Source organism: Euphorbia lathyris, chromosome 8, assembly GCF_963576675.1.
Source record: "Euphorbia lathyris chromosome 8, ddEupLath1.1, whole genome shotgun sequence".
NCBI lineage: Eukaryota > Viridiplantae > Streptophyta > Magnoliopsida > Malpighiales > Euphorbiaceae > Euphorbia > Euphorbia lathyris.
The window spans coordinates 21118942-21132526 of NC_088917.1; the positions used below are offsets into that span (position 1 = coordinate 21118942).

General features: G+C 38.4%; 1 non-coding gene across 1 annotated transcript; it reads right to left on the bottom strand.

The window, feature by feature from the left end:
- Window positions 1-11613: 11613 nt before the first annotated feature.
- LOC136204301 (small nucleolar RNA R71) lies at window positions 11614-11720 on the bottom strand. The gene has a single exon (XR_010675147.1). It is a non-coding gene; the product is annotated as a small nucleolar RNA R71 (small nucleolar RNA).
- Between the last annotated feature and the right edge of the window lie 1865 nt (window positions 11721-13585).

Here is a 13585-nt window from a genome sequence, read left to right on the forward strand (position 1 = left end):
AGATTCCCAGGCCACCTGGTATCTAAAAGGTCTGTTCCCTTTAGGGCGATGACTTTTAACCAATCTGACTAAAATAGGACAGTGATCAGAGTGACGGAAAGGAAGATTTAGCACATTCACTTCCGAAAATCTACAGATAGCCGCAGTATTAGCATAAACTTTGTCCAATCGAACAAACATACTATTGCGTTTCTAAGTAAATCTATGACCAGCTGCACCCAGATCCGAAAGTCCACACAAATCCATACTCCGCTTATGATTGAGACACTGGTTCACATAGTGGTTCCCACCTCCTCTTTGATCACTCATAAGGCTAATATCATTAAAATCCCCAACCACAAACCAAGCATCCACTATATTCGTACTCATAGTATATAGAACCTCCCACAACCTTTTATGATTGGCCATGATAGGATCAGCATAAACAAAGGTGATAAAAAAAGGGTTTATTACTGGTATAAACAACCTTACTGTGAATAAATTGTTTATCCATACTAACGATGTCAATCTGAACACGATCTGGCTTCCAGAATAGCCAAATCCCACCAGCCCGGCTAGTAGCCTCCGATCTGACACAATTCCAATTTCTAAACTTTCTAACCACCTCATCAGCTTTACTTCCACTAATCTTAGTTTCAATCAAAGCAAAACAAGAAGGGTTAAATTGTTTAATTAAGTCTTTAACATGGATACGGGTAGCCTTGCTAGCCGCTCCTCTAATATTCCACACAAACAAATCCATCAAAAAGGCAAACTACTGACCACAGGCCCAACACCCTAAACCAGATACTTATTCGGGGCTCCTGAGAGCCTTGAAGAGGTCCCAGCAGGCCCCCTTTTATCCCAAAAACCCAAGGAACTTTGGTTGTTTTTCTGAGTACCCTTAGGTTTTTTCATACTCATTTTATTGACCCCCATAGCCTTCCCATTTAAATTATCCACATAGATTTTCGGGATACTAACCTCATTATGCTTCTTATTCCCACTTGGTGCATGATTCTGGGAGCTCCCCAGGGCATCAACTTTGGACTCAAACAGAGGGTTAACAGTCTCCACTTTATTAGCAGCCGGCTCAGCAGACTCTAACTCAGGCATGCTTAGCTCCAAATGCTCGTTAGAATGGTCAGATTCATGAGCATCCTCGATAGACAGAACCCCAAATCTAGAACCTGAATCGAGGATCGTTTCATCTCCAGAGCCAACTTTCTTATTTGGGGGCCTTTCCTTGCTTTCAGGGACGATCTGAAGAAGATTCATCTCCTTACTAATGTCAGGAGGACGATTCTGAACAACAGTTGCACGAGTCCTTCGTCTACCCTATTTTTTAGCCACCATCCAGGGGCCAAAGTTCCTCCCTTCACCTTGAATCCCTTCTTCCCTCTCTTTATTGGCCACAATAACCTCTTCGACCAGCTTCTCCCTCTTAGGGCAACCTTCATAAGTATGACCAAACATACCACACTCATAGCAAATATTATGAATGCCTTCATACTCAATAAAGTAAACTATATTCTGAACACAAAATTTAGACAAGAGGGGCTTAGCTAGATCAATATCAATACAAACTCTGAAAAACTTACCTCTAACTGCCCCAATGGTGGTTTTATCCACATGGTGAATTTTACCAACGAGTCCACCAATTTTATTAAGAAAGCTTTCATTATAATATTCAACATGTAAGCCCGGGAATCTCACCCAGGTAAGAATCATATTTACTGAACAGTCATGAGGATTAAAGTTAGGGACCCATGGCCTTAATGCCAGAACATGATTAGAAATAATATATGGGCCACCATTAATAACAGCATTGAAGTCCTCCACCCTAGTAAATTTAATAACATAATAATCATTCTCTAAGTCAGTAATGGTGACTTTTCCTTTTTTAGCCCACTGTGCCTGGATTCTCTGAGCGAAATAATTAAAACTAATCACTTTACCAAGCATAGTAACTATTAAAGATAACTTCCATTTAGACCTGAGGGCACGCTTTTCAGCCGAGGAAAGCCGGATCACAGGACATAACGGATCATCCTGTTCACCATCCTCTTCATCAGAATCAGAATAGACTTCCTCCGAATCATCCTCCATAATTTCTTCATTTAACATAGGTTCCTCCTCGACCACTCCCATCACTGTATCTCTCCATGAGTTTTCCCCAAGCCTTGCTCGTTAGTATTTTTGTTTATTGTATCATCAACCGTTCTAGAAATCAAATTCAAATTAGACTTGGTCTCAGCGTGCACCGCATCCCCCTCCGCCTGATTACCCCCATCGGCCAAGGCAGGAACAGAGAATACACAAGCCGTGGCTGCTGCCATAGAGGCCCCTTCGGCAGCAAGCACACCCTCCTGGCCAAAAGCGGCACCCCCTTCCCCAACTCTCCTCCCTCTGCCTAAAACAACACATTCCCCTGCCGCAAAGACAGGCTTCCCGTCAACCGCCATTTCGCCACCAGGCTCCTGCCGACCCGCGCCCCCCTCAAGATCCGCCCGCTCCCCTGCCTCACCTGATCCACCAATCCCCCCCCAAACTAGATCCCGCCGCTCTCCTCCCTCCTCCCTCTTTCTCACCCTCCAGCCCTAACATCCCGTTGCTCCCCTTACCATCCGACCGCTCCTCCCTGTCCGCCCAAAACCGGCCCCCCAGACCCCCCCTTCGCCGCCCTCTCTACAGATCGGTCCCTCACCCTAACCCTCTCTCGCTCATGCTCACGCTCTCTCTCTCTTTCGCCATAGAAGAGAAAAAATCGTGTTTCCGTTTGATACTATGTTTTTATGTTTTATGTTATAACATAAAACTGATTTATATTTTTTTATTTTCTAATATTCATTTGCTTTTTTTTATAAATATATTCATTTACTTTTTTTCGAAAAGAAATATATTCATTTACTTAGAAAAATAAATAAATTAATAAAAAAATAAAAGCGAGAAAATCTTCTTTTTTGAAAATAATAAAACATTTTTCTAAATCGTTTGAATCCTACTTCATTTCTTCTTATTCTTTTAAAAATAATAATTGTCTCATAAAGAAATCGACTACACATTTCTACCTAGTAGGACTTTGTATATATATTATGTCTCCTAGCTAGAGTTAGTTTAGGTTTGATTTTGCTTTTATGTATTGGTTTAGATTTTGGACTTTCTATCCTTACTAAACCAAAACTCTGTTATATTTATATTAGTTTACTTCCATCGTTGAATAACAAGTAAGAATTATCCTATAGAGATCCATCTTCTATACCACCCACCATTTCTTCTCGTTTTTTTATGTTGTAGCCGAACACCGGAAAATATCCAATAAAAAAAATTCTCTTACCTAATATTTTCAAAACAAAATATTTTTCGACAAACAAATGGATATTCTCGCAACTTCCTCATTCCGAATACTTTTCTACATAAATCTTCTCTAATGGTTAGTCATTTTCACCTTTTATTTTAATGGGTCATAACTAATTGAAGCAACATGAGTTTTTTTTGCAATGTATAAGAATTAATTAAGTGAATGATGTAATTTGACAATTTTAACCGAATTAAAATATTCTTACAATGAATTAGGGTTTCAAATGAAAATTTCAATATCTATTTTTATGCAAGTGTTTTCTATGTCATACCAATTATTTTTTAAGAATGCAATTCATGTTTCTTGGTATTGGAAATCACAATCCTTTGTTGTTAATGTTGAACTATACTTCGAACGATCAATCAACCACACAGATAAACAAAGTTCACAAAGATCACAGATTGGATCTTGAAACAACAATCAAAAGAATACACACAGAATTTACCCTGGTTCGGCTTAACTGCCTACATCCAGCAACTTCACTAATTAATGGAGATTACAACAAGATTGAAACAGTTTCCTCTCTAGAAACTCTCGTGTTTTCCCAATCCCCAACTTAGTATATCACAGTGTACACTAATGACTTAGTCTAAGAATAATCTCTCGTATAAAACTACTTCCCAACCCAGACCTTTTATAGCCTTTACAAGATTGTGAAAATACCCAAAATATCCTTACTCAAAATGTACTAACTCAGCAAGACCTACTGACCAGTGGTAACACAGCAAGACCATGTTGACCTGTATTAACACCTCAGTACCATGCTGACCACAGCCATGCTGACTTGATAACTCAGCATTATACCGACTTACAATGCTGACTTGATTACATACAATTATGCTGACTTGATTACCTAGCATCATTCTTGTAATAGAAAACACCGACGACTTACAATGCTGACTTGTTGACTCAGCATCATCAGCAAGTGATAGAAAATAACGACTTACAATCTCCACCTTGTCTTTCTAATCACTCCATCAACTAGTGAAGAAAATACACTCAAGGACCACTGACCATCCTAACCAGTTTCAAGCAATGTTCAAATTTATTACTTGAAACAGATTTGGTCAGCATGTCGGCTGGGTTATCCTCAGTTCCCACTTTCACCACCTGAACAGTACCAGTGCTAATCACATCCCTGACGAAATGCATTCTCACATCTATGTGTTTGGATTGCTCGTGAAATACTTGGTGTTTTGACAGATGTATAGCTCCTTGGCTATCATAGTAAATCTTCAAACCATCAATCTGTGTCATTCCAAGTTCCGTTAAGACTCCTCTCAGCCACATTGCTTCCTTTACTGCCTCTGTGACGGCAATAAACTCAGCCTCGGTTGTTGGCAGAGTCACAACTGATTGTAGACTTGCCCTCCAACTTATTGCTGTTCCAAACACAGTGAATACGTACCCGGTTTGGGATTTTCTGGTGTCAATGCTACCAGCATAATCAAAATCAACAAAACATGCTACATCATCCACTAGGGCTTCAGCTCCACCATAACTCAAACCTTTACTCAGTGAGCCTTTGACATACCTCAGCACCCACTTCACCGCTGACCAATGTGCTCTTCCTGGATTTGCTATGAACCTGCTAATGAGACTCACAGCATGAGCCAAATCTGGACGTGTACAGACCATCGCGTACATTAGACAGCCTACAACACTAGAATATGGCACCCTCTCCATGTCTTCCTTTTCCTCATCAGTTTGAGGACTCAGCTTGAAGTGACTTGCAAGTGGAGTGAGAACGGCCTTTGAATTCGTCATACCAAAACGTTCTAACACCTTGCTCAGATAAACTGACTGACTTAGGAACAACTTCTTTCTTCCTCTGTCTCGAGAAATTTGCATCCCTAAAATTTTCTGTGCTGACCCGAGATCCTTCATCTCAAACCGTGTGTTTAGTTGTGCCTTTAACTGATTTATAGCTGCTTTGTTGTGACAAGCTATAAGCATGTCATCAACATATAACAAGAGATAAATCTTAGAGCCATCACTAAGGTCTCTACTATACACACACCAGTCATAACTAGACCTATGAAAGTCCTGACTTATCATAAACTCATTGAACTTCATGTACCACTGTCTAGGGGACTGTTTTAGACCATATAGAGACTTCTTAAGCAAACATACCCGCTGGTCTTTATCTCCTATTTCAAAACCCTCTGGTTGTTGCATATATATGACCTCATCTAGGTTTCCATGAAGAAAAGCTGTTTTGACATCTAACTGTTCTAATTCTAGATCAAAACGAGCTACAAGAGAGAGAATAATCCTTATAGACCTATGTTTAACAACCGGTGAATAGATTTCATTAAAGTCTATACCTTCCTGCTGAGTAAACCCTTTGTCCACCAACCTAGCTTTAAACCTAGGTTTCTCTACACCAGGTATCCCTTCCTTTCTTTTAAACACCCACCTTGAACCGACCAACTTCTTATCAGGAGGTTTATCTACCAAAATCCAAGTTTCATTTTTATCAAGGGATTTTATCTCATCCTTCATAGCGTTAAGCCACTGTTCCTTGTCAACCGAATTTACAGCTTCCCTATAGGTTACAGGTTCAGATTCTTGTACTTCCTTAGCAACACTAAATGCATAAGCTACAAGGTCCTCAAAACCATATCTAACCGGGGCCCTAGGGACTCTTCTTTCACGGTCTCTAATAAGTCTATAGCTTTGACTGGACTCAGTAGAATTACCATCACTGACTTCTTGCTCGGTTTTACGGGTGTTTTCACTATTTTCTTCAAGCTCCACCTCATTCTTAACACTCTCAAGGTTTTGAATGGACTCAGGACTACTCGGTTCTAACTGAGTTTTCTCTTGGTTTTTCTGATAAGGAAAATCCATCTCATTGAACACAACATTTCTGCTGACTATGGATTTCTTATAACCAGGTTCTAGGCACCACAACTTATAGCCCTTGATTCCTATAGAGTAGCCTATAAAAACACATCTTAGAGCCCGAGGTTCTAATTTTTCCTGTCTAACGTGTGCAAAAGCTGAACAACCAAACACTCTAAGTTTTTCATAATCCTCAGGGTGATCAGACCACATTTGCATAGGTGTTTTAAAACCTATAGCAGACGATGGGCACCTATTGATTAGGTAACACGCAGTTTGCACTGCTTCAGCCCAGAAAGACTTTGGGAGACTGGATTGGATTAACATGCACCTAACTCTTTCTAGGATAGTCCTATTATACCTCTCTGCTAGGCCATTCTGCTGTGGAGTTCCAGGAACGGTATGATGTTTGGTTATACCTGACTTCTTGCACAAAGTGATGAAATCTTTGTCAAGAAACTCCAAACCATTGTCGGTTCTCAACCTTTTGATTTTCTTTCCTGTTTGGTTTTCCACTAACACTTTCCAATCCTTGAACGTTTGCAAAGCCTCATTCTTATGAGCTAGAATATAAACCCATACTCTTCTAGAGTAATCATCAATAAGGGTCATAAAATAGGTCCTCCCACCATGAGACTTAGTTCTTGTTGGCCCCCATAGGTCAGAGTGAATGTACTCAAGAATGTCCTGGGTTCTATGTATTGCTGACTTAGGAAACTTGACTTTACTTGACTTCCCTAAGACACAGTTCTCACAGAAATCTATCTTTCCTATGTGATCTTTACCAAAACAACCCTGCTTCCTAAGTTCATGTAAACCAACTTCACTCACGTGACCTAGTCTAAGGTGCCAAAGATTGGTTCTATCAGTTTTAGACTCGGTGAGATTTACTTTAGAGACTAACACAGTACTACCTAAGAGTGTGTATAGGCCATTACTCATGGTACCTTTCATAACAACTAAAGATCCTCTAGCTATTCTTATGATACCCCCTTCGGCTCTATAATTGTATCCTTGTTTATCAAGCGTACCCAAAGAAATTAAATTTCTTTTCAGTTCTGGCACATACCTCACACCGGTCATAATCCTTTCTTGACCATCGAACATCTTCAGCCTAATGGAGCCTTGACCCAGTACCTTGCACAACTTGTTGTTGCCTAGAAGAACCCTCCCACCTTCTTCTTGAAAGTCTTCGAACCACGTCCTGTTGGGAGTCATATGGAACGTACATCCGCTGTCTAAGATCCAGTCAGTGTTTGGATCTTTATCAGTGACAGCAAGGACCTCAGCGCTCTCATAACCTTCTTCTACCACAGCGGCTTCGCCTTGATCTTAGCTGACCTTGACTCATGTTCCTCTCAGGACAGTTTTTCCTGAAATGTCCTTCCTTATGGCAGTGAAAACACTTATAGACCTTGCCTTCTTTATTGCTTGAGGATGGAGTTTTGGACTTTTTCCCGTTCTTGTTCTTTGGCTTGTGAGAGTCCTTTTTCTCAGACCTTCCACGAACAAGGAATCCTTCTGCAGCTTCAGTGTTGGTGCTGGCCTCAATCTGTTTTGACTTTAGAGCCATAAGAACTTCTTCCAGACTTAGTGTTTCTCTAGCATACTTCATAGTTTCAACGAAATGACTGAAAGAATGGGGTAAAGAATTCAAGATCATTATGGCCTGATCTTCATCTTCAATCTTTACCTCTATGTTCTCTAGGTCAATTATGATCTTTGAGAAATCATCAAGATAGTCTTCAACTGGCTTGTCCTCGTTCATCTTGAAGCCGAAAAGCTTTCCCTTAAGATAAACTCGATTGGTGAGTGTCTTCGTCATGTACAACTGTTCAAGCTTGAGCCAAACCCCAGCAGCTGAGGTTTCCTTCGAGACTTCTCTCAGCACCTTATCGCCAAGATACAGGACGATCGTACTGTAAGCCAATTCAAGAAGATCTTCTTTCTCCTCCTTCGTCATTGTCGCCGGAAGTTCTTTCTCGCCCTTCAGAGCCTTCGCAACCTTCATTTGAACCAAGATTGCTTTCATCCTCTGTCTCCATAGAGCAAAATCTCCCTTACCATTGAAACGCTCGATCTCGATCTTTGTAAAACCCATTGCTCTGTTCTTGATTAGCTCTGATACCAATTGTTGAACTATACTTCGAACGATCAATCAACCACACAGATAAACAAAGTTCACAAAGATCACAGATTGGATCTTGAAACAACAATCAAAAGAATACACACAGAATTTACCCTGGTTCGGCTTAACTGCCTACATCCAGCAACTTCACTAATCAATGGAGATTACAACAAGATTGAAACAGTTTCCTCTCTAGAAACTCTCGTGTTTTCCCAATCCCCAACTTAGTATATCACAGTGTACACTAATGACTTAGTCTAAGAATAATCTCTCGTATAAAACTACTTCCCAACCCAGACCTTTTATAGCCTTTACAAGATTGTGAAAATACCCAAAATATCCTTACTCAAAATGTACTAACTCAGCAAGACCTACTGACCAGTGGTAACACAGCAAGACCATGTTGACCTGTATTAACACCTCAGTACCATGCTGACCACAGCCATGCTGACTTGATAACTCAGCATTATACCGACTTACAATGCTGACTTGATTACATACAATTATGCTGACTTGATTACCCAGCATCATTCTTGTAATAGAAAACACCGACGACTTACAATGCTGACTTGTTGACTCAGCATCATCAGCAAGTGATAAAAAACAACGACTTACAGTTAATTAATGTCACTGACTAAATATCAAAAGTCTCACGTTTGAAACTTTAAAGTTTACAATGGACGATTATTTTTTGACAAAAGATATATCAAAGAGTCGCATTTTTTCTTTAAATTTTATAGAGCACGATTATTTTATTTTTTCTTCTAGAAGAAGAACAAAAGCAAGTTTGAAACTTTTAAAAAGAGTTAATTTCAATAAATAATTAGAAGAATTCACTCTTATATCTCTATCAGCTAGGACTAGCTAGTTTAATCGTCTTATTAGCCTTCTGGCTTCTTATAAGAGTCAGCTTGTCGGGCAAGTTCATTTGAAAAAAAGCCATAGCTCTATAAAGATACACATTCAAGCAAAGGAGAATTTCTTGTAATTAAGTCGAGCAAAGGAGAATTCTTGTAATTAAGCCATATTGTTAAGCCCAAAATATACCTAAAATATCATTAACATTTACATCATTTTTATTACAAATTCGTGTTATTTATATCTGTTTAGATTACTTTTACTCTCGAATATCTTTCTTTCTTGCAAGGTACCTAAATATTTGGTAAAATCCAAATAGGAACGAAAAAGGATCTAAAACAGAAGAAAAACCCTACAAAAGGAGTCAAAGACGACGTAAATCGAAAGCGCCAAGTCGAAGACACGAATGAAAGCTAAGAAGTGAGAAAAATCACCGGGCCGCGACAGTGGATCCTCAACCCGCGGCCGCGACACGCGTGGTATAGCTATTTCTCCCCTTCGTCCGTCGTTCAACTCAATGCTACGTCATTCACGGCCGCGGATTACCATCCTCGGTAAGTGCAGAAAATTTACAAAGAGCATTTAACACATGCTGAAAATCCAAGAAACGCGTTCCTTCAAGTGGATAAAGACGTCCTTTCACAACGGACACGACTCTTAACCAACGGATACATCACTTCAAACACAACCCTTCAACATCTATAAATAAAGAGTTGATGTTGAGAAAAAGTAGCAGTGAAATGTTATAATATAGATATAGAATCAGAGCGTAGAACTTATGTCGAAGTTCTAAGTAAACACATTTCGAGAGTTAGAAATTAGATTATGTACAAAACAAGATGAGGTACACATATTGTTTATAGTTTAATTACAACTCAGTAGCGTTTAGACATTGTTCCAGTTTTAGTTTGCATCATGGTAGTGGCCGACCGAATCCCTATTACGAAGTTACAGCGAGAAGATTGAGTAGAGTGTTCGCCCCTGAGCCTGACAACCTCTTAGGAAACCCAAGGAAGCGGAACCGATCAAGCCCTTCACTTGCACGCCCTCGAAGAACTCGATGCTCCTTGTTCTCTGTAAACTTGTATCAATTTATATTTCATCTAATAAAGTCCGTTCTATTCGACAAATCGTTATGCAGCACTTATGGTAACCATTCCAATATAAGTGAGGCTGGTGTTTTCATTAATATGCACTTGAATTCAAAATCATTACAAGGAAACTTTGTTGAACACTTAGGCAAATTATCATCTCGAAAGAGTTTTAATTTGAGTAAGGGCAACTATCCCGAAAGGGTTTTGTCGCGTTCAAAGCCAATTAATTAGAGGTTCCGTCATTTATTTCATCATCATAATTGATACAAAGTTTAAGTTGTTTTCTTTGCTTAATGCAAATGAATAAATTCATTCGTTTTTCTAAAAAGTTCTAAATGTTCCTGTTTTGTAAAATTCATCCTTAAAATCAGAAGACCTTTCTAACAATCGATTTATTCTAAATATAAAATCTTATTCCAGTATTTTCAAATACTCAAAGTTCACAAATTCAATTAAACAAATTTCCTAAATTCAATTAAACCAATTTTCACTTTTCATTTACATTTAATAGTAAATCTAACTAGTTCGAAATTAACAGATTCAAAAAATAAGTTTTTTCGTTAAAAAAACGTATCCATGTGGGATCGATATTTTTATTACTACAAGCGAAACCGTGCACTTGTGGAAATCGCTCAACAAGTTTTTGGCGCCGTTGCCGGGGATACGCCAAAATTTTTGACAAAATTTTTATTTTTCGTATTTTATTTTCGAATATAGGTTTATACATTATTTTTATACAATTTTTATATTTTATTTATTTTCAGTTATATAACATACTTGTTTTCAATTTTGTTTTGAAGGTAGTTTGGCTCGTGTAACAATTTCAAGTTCATGCGCAGTTTGCGAAATTCGGGCACGCCACCAGATCCTTAGATCCAGAAATTGAAAGAACACTTAAGAAAAACAAGAAAAACAACAAAAACAAAGACAAAACACCCTTAAAAACCAAAGTAGACCAGCCAGAGATTATGGCCGATCCACCGACACTTATGGATTATGCTAGGCCAGGAATGGCCGGTGTAACTAATAGTGTAGTTAGACCCCGTATAAACGCAAATCAATTTGAAATTAAGCCTGCTTTGCTTAATATGTTGCAAAACAACGTAACGTTTTATGGACTACCTAACGAAAACCCTAATGCACATTTGACAAATTTCTTAGAAATTTGTGACACTTTTAAAATTACTGATGTAACAGCCGAAGCAATCAAACTTCGCCTCTTTCCTTTCACTTTGAAGGATAAGGCAAAAATTTGGTTAACTTCTATGCCTGCTGCAACATTTGAAACTTGGGACCAATTAGCCCAAGCATTTTTACAAAAATATTTTCCCTTAGCAAAAACCACAAGAGTCATCAAAGAGTTGACATCTTTTACACAAAATGATAATGAAACTCTTTATGAAGCTTGGGAACGTTTTAAAGAACTTCAACGTTTATGCCCACACCACCAACTGCCAGATGCACTTTTAATGCAGACATTCTATAATGGATTAAATCCTACAACTAGAGGTTCATTAGATGCTATGTTTGGAGGGTTATTTATGAAGAAGACGTCCGCCCAAGCAAGAGAACTTTTGGAAGAAATGGCAATCAACAGCAGTATGTGGCCCGCCGAGCGTGGCCATATACCGACAGTGAAACCATCATCCTCAGGTACATCATCGGTTAAAGGTATAATGAATCTTGATCCTGTAGCAATGTTACAAGCCCAATTTTCTGCCTTATCGCACAAAATTGATAAATTTATGGCACCATGCGATCCTAATGATCCAATCCAGAGAGACATTGATTACGAAGGTATGAATGAGATAGAACAGGTAAATTTTGTCCAAGGACAAAACCAAACTACTAATCCTTATTCTAATACTTATAATCCTGGATGGAGAAATCATCCTAACTTTAACTGGAAAGATGGTAATAATAATAATAATGCAAATGCTAATCAATATCGGATAAATAATTATCAAAATCAAACAAGAGATACGATTAGCACTTTATCTTCAAAAATCGACAAATTTATTGATGCTATGAATGGAAAGGTAAGTAATCAAGACGATGGTTTTAAACGGATCGAAAGTAAATTCGATCAGCTTATCAAAAACCAATCATCTAGCATCCATAATTTGGAGGTTCAAATTGGACAACTTGCTAAATCAATTCCATCCCGCAAAGAGGGAAGTCTTCCCAGCCAAACGGAAGAAAATCCGAAAGAGCATGTTAAGGCTATCACTCTTTGCTCAGGAAAAAACTATTTAGGTCCGGAAATGCCCGGAAATTCAACTTTACCTGGAAATGATTTACCAAAATCCAAAGAAGATACATTAAAACAAAAAGATACGCCAATTGACTCTAATCAAAAACCTTTTGTACCAAAACCACCTTTTCCACACAGGGTCCGAAATAAGGACCATGATAAACAACTTTTATCATTTTTAGATAAACTTAAAAATTTGCATATAAATTTAACATTCATGGATGCAATTACGCAAATTCCTAACTATGGAAAATTCTTGAAAGATTTAATCTCAAAAAAGATTAGTTGGGAAGGAATTTCATCCATTTCACTTTCTGAAGAATGTAGTTCGATAGTATCAAGCAAATTACCTACTAAACTCAAAGATCCCGGATGCTTTACCATTCCGTGTACTTTGGGAAATATGGAATTCCCAAGTTGTCTTTGTGATTTAGGAGCTAGTATAAACTTGATGCCATTGTCTATTTTTGAGAAATTAGGTTTAGAAGAAGACATCAAGCGTACCAATATGGTTTTGCAATTAGCGGATCAATCCACTAAAAGAACATATGGTATAATTGAAGACGTTTTGGTGAAAGTTGACAAATTTATTTTTCCTACTGACTTTGTTATCTTAGATTTTGCTTATGATGCTAATTGTCCGCTAATCTTTGGTAGACCATTCATGAACACGGGACGTGCTCTAGTTGATGTGTCGGAAGGAAAAGTAGTTTTAAGAATAGGTGACGATAAGATCGAGTTCGATATGAATCAAGCAATGAAATATCCTATGGAGGATTTCGCTTGTATGAAGCTTGATTTAGTTGAAGAATGTGTTAATGAAATTGTTCAAAGAGAAGAAATAATGGAACCTATAATGGGTGAAGAATTAGAAGATAAGGACCCAGAGCCTTTGATTCGAGAAGATGGACCAGTTCCGCCTTCAGTAATAGTTCCACCTAAATTAGAACTTAAAGAATTACCAAACCATCTGAGATACACTTTCCTAGGCGGAAGTGATACTCTACCTATAATCATCTCTAACAAATTAACAGAAAATCAAGAAGAAAAATTGAAAGAAGTTG